This window comes from Pristiophorus japonicus, unplaced genomic scaffold (assembly GCF_044704955.1).
Source record: "Pristiophorus japonicus isolate sPriJap1 unplaced genomic scaffold, sPriJap1.hap1 HAP1_SCAFFOLD_692, whole genome shotgun sequence".
NCBI lineage: Eukaryota > Metazoa > Chordata > Chondrichthyes > Pristiophoridae > Pristiophorus > Pristiophorus japonicus.
The window spans coordinates 103,117-120,137 of record NW_027254605.1 but is presented as its reverse complement, the minus strand read 5'-3'; positions in this window follow the sequence as shown (position 1 = coordinate 120,137).

Genomic DNA, 17,021 nt, shown 5'->3' with positions numbered 1-17,021 from the left:
CTGATCTCAGGCCTGGGGTCACTGCTCCTTTTATCCCCATCGCTCAGGTCCCTCTCTGATCTCAGGCCTGGGGTCCCTGCTCCTTTTGTCCCCATCGCTCTGGTCCCTCTCTGATCTCAGGCCTCGGGTCCCCGCTCCTTTTATCCCCATCGCTCAGGTCCCTCTCTGATCTCAGGCCTGGGGTCACTGCTCCTTTTGTCCCCATCGCTCAGGTCCCTCTCTGATCTCAGGCCTCGGGTCACTGCTCCTTTTATCTCCATCGCTCAGGTCCCTCTCTGATCTCAGGCCTCTGGTCACTGCTCCTTTTATCCTTATTGCTCAGGTCCCTCTCTAATCTCAGGCCTGGGGTCACTGCTCCTTTTATCCCCATCGCTCAGGACCCTCTCTGATCTCAGGCCTCTGGTCACTGCTCCTTTTATCCTTATTGCTCAGGTCTCTCTTTGATCTCAGGCCTGGGGTCCCCGCTCCTTTTATCCCCATCGCTCAGGTCCCTCTCTGATCTCAGGCCTCTGGTCCCCGCTCCTTTTATCCCCATCGCTCAGGTCCCTCTCTGATCTCAGGCCTAGGGTTACTGCTCCTTTTATCCCCATCGCTCAGGTCTCTCTCTGATCTCAGGCCTAGGGTCACTGCTCCTTTTATCCCCATCGCTCAGGTCCCTCTCTGATCTCAGGCCTCGGGTCACTGCTCCTTTTATCTCCATCGCTCAGGTCCCTCTCTGATCTCAGGCCTCTGGTCACTGCTCCTTTTATCCTTATTGCTCAGGTGCCTCTCTAATCTCAGGCCTCGGGTCACTGCTCCTTTTATCCCCATCGCTCAGGACCCTCTCTGATCTCAGGCCTCTGGTCACTGCTCCTTTTATCCTTATTGCTCAGGTCCCTCTTTGATCTCAGGCCTGGGGTCCCCGCTCCTTTTATCCCCATCGCTTAGGTCCCTCTCTGATCTCAGGCCTCTGGTCCCCGCTCCTTTTATCCCCATCGCTCAGGTCCCTCTCTGATCTCAGGCCTAGGGTTACTGCTCCTTTTATCCCCATCGCTCAGGTCTCTCTCTGATCTCAGGCCTGGGGTCACTGCTCCTTTTATCCTCATCGCTCAGGTCCCTCTCTGATCTCAGGCCTCGGGTCCCCGCTCCTTTTATCCCCATCGCTCAGGTCCCTCTCTGATCTCAGGCCTGGGGTCACTGCTCCTTTTATCCCCATCGCTCAGGACACTCTCTGATCTCAGGCCTCGGGTCACTGCTCCTTTTATCCTTATCGCTCAGGTCCCTCTCTGATCTCAGGCCACGTGTCCCCCGCTCCTTTTATCCCCATCGCTCAGGTCCCTCTCTGATCTCAGGCCTGGGGTCCCCGCTCCTTTTATCCCCATCGCTCAGGTCTCTCTCTGATCTCAGGCCTCGGGTCCCCGCTCCTTTGTTCCTTATCGCTCAGGTCCCTCTCTGATCACAGGCCTCGGGTCCCCGCTCCTTTTATCCCCATCGCTCAGGTATCTCTCTGATCTCAGGCCTGGGATCACTGCACCTTTTATCCTCATCGCTCAGGTCCCTCTCTGATCTCAGGCCTGGGGTCACTGCTCCTTTTATCCCCATCGCTCAGGTCCCTCTCTGATCTCAGGCCTAGGGTCCCCGCTCCTTTTATCCTTATCGCTCAGGTCCCTCTCTGATCTCAGGCCTCGGGTCCCCGCTCCTTTTATCCCCATCGCTCAGGTCCCCCTCTGATCTCAGGCCTGGGGTCCCTGCTCCTTTTATCGCCATTGCTCAGGTCCCTCTCTGATCTCAGGCCTCGGGTCCCCGCTCCTTTTATCCCCATCGCTCAGGTCCCCCTCTGATCTCAGGCCTGGGGTCACTGCTCCTTTTATCCTCATCGCTCAGGTCCCTCTCTGATCTCAGGCCTGGGTTCACTGCTCCTTTTATCCTCATCTCTCAGGTCCCCCTCTGATCTCAGGCCTGGGGTCACTGCTCCTTTTATCCTCATCGCTCAGGTCCCTCTCTGATCTCAGGCCAAGGGTCCCCGCTCCTTTTATCCTCATCGCTCAAGTCCCTCTCTGATCTCAGGCCTGGGGTCACTGCTCCTTTTATCCCCATCGCTCAGGTCTCTTGCTGATCTCAGGCCTGGTGTCCCTGCTTCTTTTATCCGCATCTCTCAGGTCCCTCTCTGATCTCAGGCCTGGGGTCACTTCTCCTTTTATCTCCATCGCTCAGGTCCCTCTCTGATCTCAGGCCTGGGGTCACTGCTCCTTTTATCCCCATCACTCAGGTCCCTCTCTGATCTCAGGCCTGGGGTCACTGCTCCTTTTATCCTTATCGCTCAGGTCCCTCTCTGATCTCAGGCCTGGGGTCACTGCTCCTTTTATCTCCATCGCTCAGGTCCCTCTCTGATCTCAGGCCTGGGGTCACTGCTCCTTTTATCCCCATCGCTCAGGTCCCTCTCTGATCTCAGGCCTCGGGTCCCCGCTCCTTTTATCCCCATCGCTCAGGTCCCTCTCTGATCTCAGGCCTCTCGTCACTGCTCCTTTTATCCTTATTGCTCAGATCCCTCTCTGATCTCAGGCCTGGGGTCACTGCTCCTTTTATCCCCATCGCTCAGGACCCTCTCTGATCTCAGGCCTCTGGTCACTGCTCCTTTTATCCCCATCACTCAGGTCTGTCTCTGATCTCAGGCCTCTGGTCACTGCTCCTTTTATCCCCATCGCTCAGGTCCCTCTCTGATCTCAGGCCTCGGGTCCCCGCTCCTTTTATCCCCATCGCTCAGGTCCCTATCTGATCTCAGGCCTAGGGTCACTGCTCCTTTTATCCCCATCACTCAGGTCCCTCTCTGATCTCAGGCCTAGGGTCACTGCTCCTTTTATCCCCATCGCTCAGGTCCCTCTCTGATCTCAGGCCTGGGGTTCCTACTCCTTTTATCCCCATCGCCCAGGTCCCTCTCTGATCTCAGGCCTCGGGTCCCCGCTCCTTTTATCCCCATCGCTCAGGTCCCTCTCTGATCTCAGGCCTAGGGTCACTGCTCCTTTTATCCCCATCGCTCAGGTCCCTCTCTGATCTCAGGCCTGGGGTTCCGACTCATTTTATCCCCATCGCTCAGGTCCCTCTCTGATCTCAGGCCTAGGGTCACTGCTCCTTTTATCCCCATCGCTCAGGTCCCTCTCTGATCTCAGGCCTGGGGTTCCGACTCATTTTATCACCATCGCTCAGGTCCCTCTCTGATCTCAGGCCTGGGGTCACTGCTTCTTTTATCCCCATCGCTCAGGTCCCTCTCTGATCTCAGGCCTCGGGTCCCCGCTCCTTTTATCCTTATCGCTCAGGTCCCTCTCTGATCTCAGGCCTCGGGTCCCTGCTCCTTTTATCCCCATCGCTCAGGTCCCTCTCTGATCTCAGGCCTAGGGTCACTGCTCCTTTTATCCCCATCGCTCAGGTCCCTCTCTGATCTCAGGCCAAGGGTCACTGCTCCTTTTATCCACATCGCTCAGGTCCCTCTCTGATCTCAGGCCTCGGGTCCCCGCTACTATTATCCTCATCGCTCAGGTCCCTCTCTGATCTCAGGCCTAGGATCACTGCTCCTTTTATCCCCATCGCTCAGGTCCCTCTCTGATCTCAGGCCTGGGGTCACTGCTCCTTTTATCCCCATCACTCAGGTCCCTCTCTGATCTCAGGCCTCGGGTCCCCGCTCCTTTTATCCCCATCGCTCAGGTCCCTCTCTGATCTCAGGCCTGGGGTCCCTGCCCCTTTTGTCCCCATCGCTCTGGTCCCTCTCTGATCTCAGGCCTCGGGTCCCCGCTCCTTTTATCCCCATCGCTCAGGTCCCTCTCTGATCTCAGGCCTGGGGTCACTGCTCCTTTTATCCCCATCGCTCAGGTCCCTCTCTGATCTCAGGCCTCGGGTCACTGCTCCTTTTATCTCCATCGCTCAGGTCCCTCTCTGATCTCAGGCCTCTGGTCACTGCTCCTTTTATCCTTATTGCTCAGGTCCCTCTCTAATCTCAGGCCTGGGGTCACTGCTCCTTTTATCCCCATCGCTCAGGACCCTCTCTGATCTCAGGCCTCTGGTCCCCGCTCCTTTTATCCCCATCGCTCAGGTCCCTCTCTGATCTCAGGCCTCTGGTCCCCGCTCCTTTTATCCCCATCGCTCAGGTCCCTCTCTGATCTCAGGCCTAGGGTTACTGCTCCTTTTATCCCCATCGCTCAGGTGTCTCTCTGATCTCAGGCCTAGGGTCTCTGCTCCTTTTATCCCCATCGCTCAGGTCCCTCTCTGATCTCAGGCCTAGGGTCACTGCTCCTTTTATCCCCATCGCTCAGGTCCCTCTCTAATCTCAGGCCTGGGGTCACTGCTCCTTTTATCCTCATCGCTCAGGTCCCTCTCTGATCTCAGGCCTGGGGCCACTGCTCCTTTTATCCCCATCGCTCAGGACCCTCTCTGATCTCAGGCCTCGGGTCACTGCTCCTTTTATCCTTATCGCTCAGGTCCCTCTCTGATCTCAGGCCACGTGTCCCCCGCTCCTTTTATCCCCATCGCTCAGGTCCCTCTCTGATCTCAGGCCTCGGGTCCCCGCTCCTTTTATCCCCATCGCTCAGGTCCCTCTCTGATCTCAGGCCTAGGGTCACTGCTCCTTTTATCCCCATCGCTCAGGTCCCTCTCTGATCTCAGGCCTGGGGTCACTGCTTCTTTTATCCCCATCGCTCAGGTCCCTCTCTGATCTCAGGCCTGGGGTTCCTACTCATTTTATCCTTATCGCTCAGGTCCCTCTCTGATCTCAGGCCTGGGGTTCCGACTCATTTTATCACCATCGCTCAGGTCCCTCTCTGATCTCACGCCTGGGGTCACTGCTTCTTTTATCCCCATCGCTCAGGTCCCTCTCTGATCTCAGGCCTCGGGTCCCCGCTCCTTTTATCCTTATCGCTCAGGTCCCTCTCTGATCTCAGGCCTCGGGTCCCTGCTCCTTTTATCCCCATCGCTCAGGTCCCTCTCTGATCTCAGGCCTAGGGTCACTGCTCCTTTTATCCCCATCGCTCAGGTCCCTCTCTGATCTCAGGCCAAGGGTCACTGCTCCTTTTATCCACATCGCTCAGGTCCCTCTCTGATCTCAGGCCTCGGGTCCCCGCTACTATTATCCTCATCGCTCAGGTCCCTCTCTGATCTCAGGCCTAGGGTCACTGCTCCTTTTATCCCCATCGCTCAGGTCCCTCTCTGATCTCAGGCCTGGGGTCACTGCTCCTTTTATCCCCATCACTCAGGTCCCTCTCTGATCTCAGGCCTCGGGTCCCCGCTCCTTTTATCCCCATCGCTCAGGTCCCTCTCTGATCTCAGGCCTGGGGTCCCTGCTCCTTTTGTCCCCATCGCTCTGGTCCCTCTCTGATCTCTGGCCTCGGGTCCCCGCTCCTTTTATCCCCATCGCTCAGGTCCCTCTCTGATCTCAGGCCTGGGGTCACTGCTCCTTTTATCCCCATCGCTCAGGTCCCTCTCTGATCTCAGGCCTCGGGTCACTGCTCCTTTTATCTCCATCGCTCAGGTCCCTCTCTGATCTCAGGCCTCTGGTCACTGCTCCTTTTATCCTTATTGCTCAGGTCCCTCTCTAATCTCAGGCCTGGGGTCACTGCTCCTTTTATCCCCATCGCTCAGGACCCTCTCTGATCTCAGGCCTCTGGTCACTGCTCCTTTTATCCTTATTGCTCAGGTCCCTCTCCAATCTCAGGCCTGGGGTCACTGCTCCTTTTATCCCCATCGCTCAGGTCCCTCTCTGATCTCAGGCCTGGGGTCACTGCTTCTTTTATCCCCATCGCTCAGGTCCCTCTCTGATCTCAGGCCTGGGGTTCCTACTCATTTTATCCTTATCGCTCAGGTCCCTCTCTGATCTCAGGCCTGGGGTCCCTGCTCCTTTTATCCCCATCGCTCAGGTCCCTCTCTGATCTCAGGCCTCGGGTCCCCGCTCCTTTTATCCTTATCGCTCAGGTCCCTCTCTGATCTCAGGCCTCGGGTCCCTGCTCCTTTTATCCCCATCGCTCAGGTCCCTCTCTGATCTCAGGCCTAGGGTCACTGCTCCTTTTATCCCCATCGCTCAGGTCCCTCTCTGATCTCAGGCCAAGGGTCACTGCTCCTTTTATCCACATCGCTCAGGTCCCTCTCTGATCTCAGGCCTCGGGTCCCCGCTCCTATTATCCTCATCGCTCAGGTCCCTCTCTGATCTCAGGCCTAGGGTCACTGCTCCTTTTATCCCCATCGCTCAGGTCCCTCTCTGATCTCAGGCCTGGGGTCACTGCTCCTTTTATCCCCATCACTCAGGTCCCTCTCTGATCTCAGGCCTCGGGTCCCCGCTCCTTTTATCCCCATCGCTCAGGTCCCTCTCTGATCTCAGGCCTGGGGTCCCTGCTCCTTTTGTCCCCATCGCTCTGGTCCCTCTCTGATCTCAGGCCTCGGGTCCCCGCTCCTTTTATCCCCATCGCTCAGGTCCCTCTCTGATCTCAGGCCTGGGGTCACTGCTCCTTTTGTCCCCATCGCTCAGGTCCCTCTCTGATCTCAGGCCTCGGGTCACTGCTCCTTTTATCTCCATCGCTCAGGTCCCTCTCTGATCTCAGGCCTCTGGTCACTGCTCCTTTTATCCTTATTGCTCAGGTCCCTCTCTAATCTCAGGCCTGGGGTCACTGCTCCTTTTATCCCCATCGCTCAGGACCCTCTCTGATCTCAGGCCTCTGGTCACTGCTCCTTTTATCCTTATTGCTCAGGTCTCTCTTTGATCTCAGGCCTGGGGTCCCCGCTCCTTTTATCCCCATCGCTCAGGTCCCTCTCTGATTTCAGGCCTCTGGTCCCCGCTCCTTTTATCCCCATCGCTCAGGTCCCTCTCTGATCTCAGGCCTAGGGTTACTGCTCCTTTTATCCCCATCGCTCAGGTCTCTCTCTGATCTCAGGCCTAGGGTCACTGCTCCTTTTATCCCCATCGCTCAGGTCCCTCTCTGATCTCAGGCCTCGGGTCACTGCTCCTTTTATCTCCATCGCTCAGGTCCCTCTCTGATCTCAGGCCTCTGGTCACTGCTCCTTTTATACTTATTGCTCAGGTGCCGCTCTAATCTCAGGCCTGGGATCACTGCTCCTTTTATCCCCATCGCTCAGGACCCTCTCTGATCTCAGGCCTCTGGTCACTGCTCCTTTTATCCTTATTGCTCAGGTCCCTCTTTGATCTCAGGCCTGGGGTCCCCGCTCCTTTTATCCCCATCGCTCAGGTCCCTCTCTGATCTCAGGCCTCTGGTCCCCGCTCCTTTTATCCCCATCGCTCAGGTCCCTCTCTGATCTCAGGCCTAGGGTTACTGCTCCTTTTATCCCCATCGCTCAGGTCTCTCTCTGATCTCAGGCCTAGGGTCACTGCTCCTTTTATCCCCATCGCTCAGGTCCCTCTCTGATCTCAGGCCTAGGGTCACTGCTCCTTTTATCCCCATCGCTCAGGTCCCTCTCTAATCTCAGGCCTGGGGTCACTGCTCCTTTTATCCTCATCGCTCAGGTCCCTCTCTGATCTCAGGCCTCGGGTCCCCGCTCCTTTTATCCCCATCGCTCAGGTCCCTCTCTGATCTCAGGCCTGGGGTCACTGCTCCTTTTATCCCCATCGCTCAGGACCCTCTCTGATCTCAGGCCTCTGGTCACTGCTCCTTTTATCCTTATCGCTCAGGTCCCTCTCTGATCTCAGGCCACGTGTCCCCCGCTCCTTTTATCCCCATCGCTCAGGTCCCTCTCTGATCTCAGGCCTGGGGTCCCCGCTCCTTTTATCCCCATCGCTCAGGTCTCTCTCTGATCTCAGGCCTCGGGTCCCCGCTCCTTTGTTCCTTATCGCTCAGGTCCCTCTCTGATCTCAGGCCTCGGGTCCCCGCTCCTTTTATCCCCATCGCTCAGGTATCTCTCTGATCTCAGGCCTGGGATCACTGCTCCTTTTATCCTCATCGCTCAGGTCCCTCTCTGATCTCAGGCCTGGGGTCACTGCTCCTTTTATCCCCATCGCTCAGGTCCCTCTCTGATCTCAGGCCTAGGGTCCCCGCTCCTTTTATCCTTATCGCTCAGGTCCCTCTCTGATCTCAGGCCTCGGGTCCCCGCTCCTTTTATCCCCATCGCTCAGGTCCCCCTCTGATCTCAGGCCTGGGTTCCCTGCTCCTTTTATCGCCATTGCTCAGGTCCCTCTCTGATCTCAGGCCTCGGGTCCCCGCTCCTTTTATCCCCATCGCTCAGGTCCCCCTCTGATCTCAGGCCTGGGGTCACTGCTCCTTTTATCCTCATCGCTCAGGTCCCTCTCTGATCTCAGGCCTGGGTTCACTGCTCCTTTTATCCTCATCTCTCAGGTCCCCCTCTGATCTCAGGCCTGGGGTCACTGCTCCTTTTATCCTCATCGCTCAGGTCCCTCTCTGATCTCAGGCCAAGGGTCCCCGCTCCTTTTATCCTCATCTCTCAGGTCCCTCTCTGATCTCAGGCCTCGGGTCACTGCTCCTTTTATCCTCATCTCTCAGGTCCCTCTCTGATCTCAGGCCTGGGGTCACTGCTCCTTTTATCCCCATCACTCAGGTCCCTCTCTGATCTCAGGCCTGGGGTCACTGCTCCTTTTATCCCCATCGCTCAGGTCCCTCTCTGATCTCAGGCCTCGGGTCCCCGCTCCTTTTATCCCCATCGCTCAGGTCCCTCTCTGATCTCAGGCCTAGGGTCACTGCTCCTTTTATCCCCATCACTCAGGTCCCTCTCTGATCTCAGGCCTAGAGTCACTGCTCCTTTTATCCCCATCGCTCAGGTCCCTCTCTGATCTCAGGCCTGGGGTTCCTACTCCTTTTATCCCCATCGCTCAGGTCCCTCTCTGATCTCAGGCCTGGGGTTCCTGCTCCTTTTATCCCCATCGCTCAGGTCCCTCTCTGATCTCAGGCCTCGGGTCCCCGCTCCTTTTATCCCCATCGCTCAGGTCCCTCTCTGATCTCAGGCCTGGGGTCACTGCTTCTTTTATCCCCATCGCTCAGGTCCCTCTCTGATCTCAGGCCTGGGGTTCCTACTCATTTTATCCTTATCGCTCAGGTCCCTCTCTGATCTCAGGCCTGGGGTCCTTGCTCCTTTTATCCCCATCGCTCAGGTCCCTCTCTGATCTCAGGCCTCGGGTCCCCGCTCCTTTTATCCTTATCGCTCAGGTCCCTCTCTGATCTCAGGCCTCGGGTCCCTGCTCCTTTTATCCCCATCGCTCAGGTCCCTCTCTGATCTCAGGCCTAGGGTCACTGCTCCTTTTATCCCCATCGCTCAGGTCCCTCTCTGATCTCAGGCCAAGGGTCACTGCTCCTTTTATCCACATCGCTCAGGTCCCTCTCTGATCTCAGGCCTCGGGTCCCCGCTCCTATTATCCTCATCGCTCAGGTCCCTCTCTGATCTCAGGCTAGGGTCACTGCTCCTTTTATCCCCATCGCTCAGGTCCCTCTCTGATCTCAGGCCTGGGGTCACTGCTCCTTTTATCCCCATCACTCAGGTCCCTCTCTGATCTCAGGCCTCGGGTCCCCGCTCCTTTTATCCCCATCGCTCAGGTCCCTCTCTGATCTCAGGCCTGGGGTCCCTGCTCCTTTTGTCCCCATCGCTCTGGTCCCTCTCTGATCTCAGGCCTCGGGTCCCCGCTCCTTTTATCCCCATCGCTCAGGTCCCTCTCTGATCTCAGGCCTGGGGTCACTGCTCCTTTTGTCCCCATCGCTCAGGTCCCTCTCTGATCTCAGGCCTCGGGTCACTGCTCCTTTTATCTCCATCGCTCAGGTCCCTCTCTGATCTCAGGCCTCTGGTCACTGCTCCTTTTATCCTTATTGCTCAGGTCCCTCTCTAATCTCAGGCCTGGGGTCACTGCTCCTTTTATCCCCATCGCTCAGGACCCTCTCTGATCTCAGGCCTCTGGTCACTGCTCCTTTTATCCTTATTGCTCAGGTCTCTCTTTGATCTCAGGCCTGGGGTCCCCGCTCCTTTTATCCCCATCGCTCAGGTCCCTCTCTGATCTCAGGCCTCTGGTCCCCGCTCCTTTTATCCCCATCGCTCAGGTCCCTCTCTGATCTCAGGCCTAGGGTTACTGCTCCTTTTATCCCCATCGCTCAGGTCCCTCTCTGATCTCAGGCCTCGGGTCACTGCTCCTTTTATCTCCATCGCTCAGGTCCCTCTCTGATCTCAGGCCTCTGGTCACTGCTCCTTTTATCCTTATTGCTCAGGTGCCTCTCTAATCTCAGGCCTGGGGTCACTGCTCCTTTTATCCCCATCGCTCAGGACCCTCTCTGATCTCAGGCCTCTGGTCACTGCTCCTTTTATCCTTATTGCTCAGGTCCCTCTTTGATCTCAGGCCTGGGGTCCCCGCTCCTTTTATCCCCATCGCTTAGGTCCCTCTCTGATCTCAGGCCTCTGGTCCCCGCTCCTTTTATCCCCATCGCTCAGGTCCCTCTCTGATCTCAGGCCTAGGGTTACTGCTCCTTTTATCCCCATCGCTCAGGTCTCTCTCTGATCTCAGGCCTGGGGTCACTGCTCCTTTTATCCTCATCGCTCAGGTCCCTCTCTGATCTCAGGCCTCGGGTCCCCGCTCCTTTTATCCCCATCGCTCAGGTCCCTCTCTGATCTCAGGCCTGGGGTCACTGCTCCTTTTATCCCCATCGCTCAGGACCCTCTCTGATCTCAGGCCTCGGGTCACTGCTCCTTTTATCCTTATCGCTCAGGTCCCTCTCTGATCTCAGGCCACGTGTCCCCCGCTCCTTTTATCCCCATCGCTCAGGTCCCTCTCTGATCTCAGGCCTGGGGTCCCCGCTCCTTTTATCCCCATCGCTCAGGTCTCTCTCTGATCTCAGGCCTCGGGTCCCCGCTCCTTTGTTCCTTATCGCTCAGGTCCCTCTCTGATCTCAGGCCTCGGGTCCCCGCTCCTTTTATCCCCATCGCTCAGGTATCTCTCTGATCTCAGGCCTGGGATCACTGCTCCTTTTATCCTCATCGCTCAGGTCCCTCTCTGATCTCAGGCCTGGGGTCACTGCTTCTTTTATCCTCATCGCTCAGGTCCCTCTCTGATCTCAGGCCCGGGTTCACTGCTCCTTTTATCCTCATCTCTCAGGTCCCCCTCTGATCTCAGGCCTGGGGTCACTGCTCCTTTTATCCTCATCGCTCAGGTCCCTCTCTGATCTCAGGCCAAGGGTCCCCGCTCCTTTTATCCTCATCTCTCAGGTCCCTCTCTGATCTCAGGCCTCGGGTCACTGCTCCTTTTATCCTCATCTCTCAGGTCCCTCTCTGATCTCAGGCCTCGGGTCCCTGCTCGTTTTATCCTCATCGCTCAAGTCCCTCTCTGATCTCAGGCCTGGGGTCACTGCTCCTTTTATCCCCATCGCTCAGGTCTCTTGCTGATCTCAGGCCTGGTGTCCCTGCTTCTTTTATCCGCATCTCTCAGGTCCCTCTCTGATCTCAGGCCTGGGGTCACTTCTCCTTTTATCTCCATCGCTCAGGTCCCTCTCTGATCTCAGGCCTGGGGTCACTGCTCCTTTTATCCCCATCACTCAGGTCCCTCTCTGATCTCAGGCCTGGGGTCACTGCTCCTTTTATCCTTATCGCTCAGGTCCCTCTCTGATCTCAGGCCTGGGGTCACTGCTCCTTTTATCTCCATCGCTCAGGTCCCTCTCTGATCTCAGGCCTGGGGTCACTGCTCCTTTTATCCCCATCGCTCAGGTCCCTCTCTGATCTCAGGCCTCGGGTCCCCGCTCCTTTTATCCCCATCGCTCAGGTCCCTCTCTGATCTCAGGCCTCGGGTCCCCCGCTCCTTTTATCCCCATCGCTCAGGTCCCTCTCTGATCTCAGGCCTGGGGTTCCTACTCCTTTTATCCCCATCGCTCAGGTCCCTCTCTGATCTCAGGCCTCGGGTCCCCGCTCCTTTTATCCCCATCGCTCAGGTCCCTCTCTGATCTCAGGCCTGGGGTTCCTACTCATTTTATCCCCATCGCTCAGGTCCCTCTCTGATCTCAGGCCTGGGGTCACTGCTTCTTTTATCCCCATCGCTCAGGTCCCTCTCTGATCTCAGGCCTGGGGTTCCTACTCATTTTATCCTTATCGCTCAGGTCCCTCTCTGATCTCAGGCCTGGGGTCCCTGCTCCTTTTATCCCCATCGCTCAGGTCCCTCTCTGATCTCAGGCCTCGGGTCCCCGCTCCTTTTATCCCCATCGCTCAGGTCCCTCTCTGATCTCAGGCCTGGGGTCACTGCTCCTTTTATCCCCATCGCTCAGGTCCCTCTCTGATCTCAGGCCTCGGGTCCCCGCTCCTTTTAACCTTATCGCTCAGGTCCCTCTCTGATCTCAGGCCTCGGGTCCCTGCTCCTTTTATCCCCATCGCTCAGGTCCCTCTCTGATCTCAGGCCTAGGGTCACTGCTCCTTTTATCCCCATCGCTCAGGTCCCTCTCTGATCTCAGGCCTGGGGTCACTGCTCCTTTTATCCCCATCACTCAGGTCCCTCTCTGATCTCAGGCCAAGGTCCCCGCTCCTTTTATCCCCATCGCTCAGGTCCCTCTCTGATCTCAGGCCTGGGGTCCCTGCTCCTTTCGTCCCCATCGCTCTGGTCCCTCTCTGATCTCAGGCCTCGGGTCCCCGCTCCTTTTATCCCCATCGCTCAGGTCCCTCTCTGATCTCAGGCCTGGGGTCACTGCTCCTTTTATCCCCATCGCTCAGGTCCCTCTCTGATCTCAGGCCTCGGGTCACTGCTCCTTTTATCTCCATTGCTCAGGTCCCTCTCTGATCTCAGGCCTCTGGTCACTGCTCCTTTTATCCTTATTGCTCAGGTCCCTCTCTGATCTCAGGCCTGGGGTCACTGCTCCTTTTATCCCCATCGCTCAGGACCCTCTCTGATCTCAGGCCTCTGGTCACTGCTTCTTTTATCCTTATTGCTCAGGTCCCTCTTTGATCTCAGGCCTGGGGTCCCCGCTTCTTTTATCCCCATCGCTCAGGTCCCTCTCTGATCTCAGGCCTCTGGTCCCCGCTCCTTTTATCCCCATCGCTCAGGTCCCTCTCTGATCTCAGGCCTAGGGTCACTGCTCCTTTTATCCCCATCGCTCAGGTCTCTCTCTGATCTCAGGCCTGGGGTTCCTACTCATTTTATCCTTATCGCTCAGGTCCCTCTCTGATCTCAGGCCTGGGGTCCCTGCTCCTTTTATCCCCATCGCTCAGGTCCCTCTCTGATCTCAGGCCTCGGGTCCCCGCTCCTTTTATCCTTATCGCTCAGGTCCCTCTCTGATCTCAGGCCTCGGGTCCCTGCTCCTTTTATCCCCATCGCTCAGGTCCCTCTCTGATCTCAGGCCTAGGGTCACTGCTCCTTTTATCCCCATCGCTCAGGTCCCTCTCTGATCTCAGGCCTGGGGTCACTGCTCCTTTTATCCCCATCACTCAGGTCCCTCTCTGATCTCAGGCCAAGGTCCCCGCTCCTTTTATCCCCATCGCTCAGGTCCCTCTCTGATCTCAGGCCTGGGGTCCCTGCTCCTTTCGTCCCCATCGCTCTGGTCCCTCTCTGATCTCAGGCCTCGGGTCCCCGCTCCTTTTATCCCCATCGCTCAGCTCCCTCTCTGATCTCAGGCCTGGGGTCACTGCTCCTTTTATCCCCATCGCTCAGGTCCCTCTCTGATCTCAGGCCTCGGGTCACTGCTCCTTTTATCTCCATTGCTCAGGTCCCTCTCTGATCTCAGGCCTCTGGTCACTGCTCCTTTTATCCTTATTGCTCAGGTCCCTCTCTGATCTCAGGCCTGGGGTCACTGCTCCTTTTATCCCCATCGCTCAGGACCCTCTCTGATCTCAGGCCTCTGGTCACTGCTTCTTTTATCCTTATTGCTCAGGTCCCTCTTTGATCTCAGGCCTGGGGTCCCCGCTTCTTTTATCCCCATCGCTCAGGTCCCTCTCTGATCTCAGGCCTCTGGTCCCCGCTCCTTTTATCCCCATCGCTCAGGTCCCTCTCTGATCTCAGGCCTAGGGTTACTGCTCCTTTTATCCCCATCGCTCAGGTCTCTCTCTGATCTCAGGCCTAGGGTCACTGCTCCTTTTATCCCCATCGCTCAGGTCCCTCTCTGATCTCAGGCCTGGGGTCCCTGCTCCTTTTATCCCCATCGCTCAGGTCTCTCTCTGATCTCAGGCCTGGGGTCCCTGATCCTTTTATCTCCATCGCTCAGGTCCCTCTCTGATCTCAGGCCTCTGGTCACTGCTCCTTTTATCCCCATCGCTCAGGTCCGTCTCTGATCTCAGGCCTCGGGTCCCCGCTCCTTTTATCCTTCTCGCTCAGGTCCCTCTCTGATCTCAGGCCTGGGTTCACTGCTCCTTTTATCCTCATCTCTCAGGTCCCTCTCTGATCTCAGGCCTCGGGTCACTGCTCCTTTTATCTCCATTGCTCAGGTCCCTCTCTGATCTCAGGCCTCTGGTCACTGCTCCTTTTATCCTTATTGCTCAGGTCCCTCTCTGATCTCAGGCCTGGGGTCACTGCTCCTTTTATCCCCATCGCTCAGGACCCTCTCTGATCTCAGGCCTCTGGTCACTGCTTCTTTTATCCTTATTGCTCAGGTCCCTCTTTGATCTCAGGCCTGGGGTCCCCGCTTCTTTTATCCCCATCGCTCAGGTCCCTCTCTGATCTCAGGCCTCTGGTCCCCGCTCCTTTTATCCCCATCGCTCAGGTCCCTCTCTGATCTCAGGCCTAGGGTCACTGCTCCTTTTATCCCCATCGCTCAGGTCTCTCTCTGATCTCAGGCCTGGGGTTCCTACTCATTTTATCCTTATCGCTCAGGTCCCTCTCTGATCTCAGGCCTGGGGTCCCTGCTCCTTTTATCCCCATCGCTCAGGTCCCTCTCTGATCTCAGGCCTCGGGTCCCCGCTCCTTTTATCCTTATCGCTCAGGTCCCTCTCTGATCTCAGGCCTCGGGTCCCTGCTCCTTTTATCCCCATCGCTCAGGTCCCTCTCTGATCTCAGGCCTAGGGTCACTGCTCCTTTTATCCCCATCGCTCAGGTCCCTCTCTGATCTCAGGCCTGGGGTCACTGCTCCTTTTATCCCCATCACTCAGGTCCCTCTCTGATCTCAGGCCAAGGTCCCCGCTCCTTTTATCCCCATCGCTCAGGTCCCTCTCTGATCTCAGGCCTGGGGTCACTGCTCCTTTCGTCCCCATCGCTCTGGTCCCTCTCTGATCTCAGGCCTCGGGTCCCCGCTCCTTTTATCCCCATCGCTCAGCTCCCTCTCTGATCTCAGGCCTGGGGTCACTGCTCCTTTTATCCCCATCGCTCAGGTCCCTCTCTGATCTCAGGCCTCGGGTCACTGCTCCTTTTATCTCCATTGCTCAGGTCCCTCTCTGATCTCAGGCCTCTGGTCACTGCTCCTTTTATCCTTATTGCTCAGGTCCCTCTCTGATCTCAGGCCTGGGGTCACTGCTCCTTTTATCCCCATCGCTCAGGACCCTCTCTGATCTCAGGCCTCTGGTCACTGCTTCTTTTATCCTTATTGCTCAGGTCCCTCTTTGATCTCAGGCCTGGGGTCCCCGCTTCTTTTATCCCCATCGCTCAGGTCCCTCTCTGATCTCAGGCCTCTGGTCCCCGCTCCTTTTATCCCCATCGCTCAGGTCCCTCTCTGATCTCAGGCCTAGGGTTACTGCTCCTTTTATCCCCATCGCTCAGGTCTCTCTCTGATCTCAGGCCTAGGGTCACTGCTCCTTTTATCCCCATCGCTCAGGTCCCTCTCTGATCTCAGGCCTGGGGTCCCTGCTCCTTTTATCCCCATCGCTCAGGTCTCTCTCTGATCTCAGGCCTGGGGTCCCTGATCCTTTTATCTCCATCGCTCAGGTCCCTCTCTGATCTCAGGCCTCTGGTCACTGCTCCTTTTATCCCCATCGCTCAGGTCCGTCTCTGATCTCAGGCCTCGGGCCCCCGCTCCTTTTATCCTTATCGCTCAGGTCCCTCTCTGATCTCAGGCCTCGGGTCCCCGCTCCTTTTATCCCCATCGCTCAGGTCCCCCTCTGATCTCAGGCCTGGGATCCCTGCTCCTTTTATCGCCATTGCTCAGGTCCCTCTCTGATCTCAGGCCTCGGGTCCCCGCTCCTTTTATCCTTCTCGCTCAGGTCCCTCTCTGATCTCAGGCCTGGGGTCACTGCTCCTTTTATCCTCATCGCTCAGGTCCCTCTCTGATCTCAGGCCTGGGTTCACTGCTCCTTTTATCCTCATCTCTCAGGTCCCTCTCTGATCTCAGGCCTCGGGTCACTGCTCCTTTTATCCCCATCGCTCAGGTCCCTCTCTGATCTCAGGCCAAGGGTCCCCGCTCCTTTTATCCTCATCGCTCAGGTCCCTCTCTGATCTCAGGCCTGGGGTCACTGCTCCTTTTATCCCCATCGCTCAGGTCTCTCGCTGATCTCAGGCCTGGTGTCCCTGCTTCTTTTATCCGCATCTCTCACGTCCCTCTCTGATCTCAGGCCTCGGGTCACTGCTCCTTTTATCCCCATCGCTCAGGTCCCTCTCTGATCTCAGGCCAAGGGTCCCCGCTCCTTTTATCCCCATCGCTCAGGTCCCTCTCTGATCTCAGGCCTGGGGTCACTTCTCCTTTTATCTCCATCGCTCAGGTCCCTCTCTGATCTCAGGCCTGGGGTCACTGCTCCTTTTATCCCCATCTCTCAGGTCTCTCTCTGATCTCAGGCCTGGAGTCACTGCTCCTTTTATCCTTATCGCTCAGGTCCCTCTCTGATCTCAGGCCTGGGGTCACTGCTCCTTTTATCTCCATCGCTCAGGTCCCTCTCTGATCTCAGGCCTGGGGTCACTGCTCCTTTTATCCCCATCACTCAGGTCCCTCTCTGATCTCAAGCCTGGGGTCACTGCTCCTTTTATCCCCATCGCTCAGGTCCCTCTCTGATCTCAGGCCTGGGGTCACTGCTCCTTTTATCCTCATCGCTCAGGTCCCTCTCTGATCTCAGGCCTGGGTTCACTGCTCCTTTTATCCTCATCTCTCAGGTCCCCCTCTGATCTCAGGCCTGGGGTCACTGCTCCTTTTATCCTCATCGCTCAGGTCCCTCTCTGATCTCAGGCCAAGGGTCCCCGC